Raw genomic sequence first — 2,296 nt, forward strand, 5'->3', positions numbered from 1 at the left:
TTCCAATTGATATAATAAATAGATATGCACTGTTGCGGAGACAATTATGTATAGTATAAGGCTGTCGATGACTGTAACAACTTTTGGTGTCATGGTTCCCCAGAATCGTCTCACACACTCCATCCCCCTCCCTAGCATAAGTTAGGACTTATTTGACCCCCAATTTCGGGCATCCCACTAAATAACTTGGATTCTTTGGTTTACAGGACTGATTTGGAGCCTGTACTTTACATTGTCTTCTTATAATCACTATATACTTTGATCTAGTGCTAGTGTTTTCATTTTAATCCTCAGTAGGTTGTGTTACTAGTTCTCACACTGGATAAACTAAGTCAGCAGTTTTCAAATGATTATCTGTAACCTGGTCCAGTTGCAGTCAGGACAATGCCCAGATGTCAGAAGGGGGGAGGGGAACACGTTATTCCACTGCGGATCTCGTAATTATTTCACAAAGAGCTCCTCCTTTAGTGTTTCTATTAATCCTGAGCACAGAAGCAGATGGCACACTGATTCTCTTTTGTGACATATCAACCATTAATGGTATCCAGAGCTTGATTTTATTTCCCAGCTCTCGGTGAAGAAGTCTGTGGGTAAGATTTATAACACTGTCATGTCTTCTATTTTTTCTCTTATTGGTATTCTTTACAGGGCTCATAAACTCAGCAAGTCAGTAGGCTAATCCTGTCACATTCCAACTTTTTCTTTTCTCTGTAATTCTATTGCTGCCAGAAAGCAACTTCTATATTGCAGTTGTTTTGTTTTGTTTTTTTCCCCTTTTCTTTCTGTTTTATTTCACTTTTCTACAATCTCAGCTTATCATGTCTCCTAACACTTGACAACATATAAGAAAAAAGGGTCAGGAATATGAAAGGGAAAAGAGGATAAGTAGCTACTAACACAAACTACTGAGTAACAAAGGACTAGTAAACCAGAATGGATTTAATTTTTTTGCAAGCAGATACCAGGTATAAAATAATTCAGGTCTCTGAAAACTTAAAGGGAGAGCTAGATAATGGAGAAAAAAAAAACTCCACCTGATTTCCAAGTATAAGAACATGGCTGAAAGTATGGTCCCAAACACTTAATAGGGCTTTAAACAGCAGACTTTTATTGACTTGATTTTATTTATTTTTTATTTATTTTCTTTTATTTTGATTTTAATTGTACAATAGTTTTTCTTGGCCATTTGCAAAATGTCATTTTTTAACTTATTTTTTTTCAGTTACAGTTGACATTCATTATTATTTTATATTAGTTTTAGGTGTACAGTATAGTGGTTAGACATTTATATAATGTATGCAGTGATCCCTACAATTAGGTTAATACCCACCTGGCACTATACATAGTTGTTACAACATTATTGACTATATTNGTTATGCATGGATATATTTATGTATTAATGTATATATTAGTACAGGGCAGTATTTGTTGCCTGATTCACACCCACACCCATGTACACCATCTTAAGGGATCCAATGAGGTGCCAAGAATGCCAAGATCATGTAAGATTGGGCACTGGATGATGATATGTATAACATCTGGCTCCTTAATCCTTTAAGGACATGTTTTTACCTACATTTCCACGGGACAATCAGTGAGCATTTACATGTAAAGGCCAGTTCATTTAATAAGATACTACATTTTCATTTTAAAATATACCAAAGTATCTTTTTTTAATTAAAATGCTGGGTGGATACCAGTATGTAATACATGAAGTTGTGTAGAAAAAACACCCACAAACTTAACCAATGTTTATTATCCTTTATTTGTCTTTATTAGGATTTCAGAACATCAGGACTGTTCCTAGGTGACAAATTCAGTTCACTAAAGGCAAACTCTATTCTCATTTCCAGCATTGCCAGAGCACATTTATTTAAGAGCATTATTACTGTATAATGATAGAATCCCTCTCAGCAGTAAATTACCTACAAAAAAAGAAGATATTACCCATGCCATTCCTACTTCAAAATGCAAATGTGTTTAGTAATGAAAGTCATTATGATGCCTAATGGAGCAGACTTCTAAAATCATTTACAATATGAAATAAATCATACTCAAAGTGAATGCCTGGCTATAAATCATTATCCTCTTTACAGATTTATATGGTCAGGAAAGACAGCATGGTACATGGATTGAATACGGGCAATTAGGCAGAATTCTATGGTGTGAGTCCCAGCTCGGTTGGAACTCAGATGGCCTCAATCAATTCAATTAAATTTCCAGTTCTTTCAACCTCCCTCTTTGTAAAACTGTGCTATTATTAACCTTGGTGATAAAGATCAAAAGAAATAGTGCA

General features: G+C 34.8%; 1 protein-coding gene across 1 annotated transcript in view; it reads left to right on the forward strand.

The window, feature by feature from the left end:
* LOC109374878 (cadherin-12-like) overlaps positions 1-2,296 on the forward strand; it is a gene marked incomplete at its 3' end in the record, with an annotated part of 570,697 nt that overhangs the window by 103,990 nt on the left and 464,411 nt on the right. The window lies entirely within an intron of this gene.

The sequence above is a fragment of the Hipposideros armiger genome, unplaced genomic scaffold (genome assembly GCF_001890085.2).
Source record: "Hipposideros armiger isolate ML-2016 unplaced genomic scaffold, ASM189008v1 scaffold_869, whole genome shotgun sequence".
In the NCBI taxonomy this organism is placed as follows: Eukaryota; Metazoa; Chordata; class Mammalia; order Chiroptera; family Hipposideridae; genus Hipposideros; species Hipposideros armiger.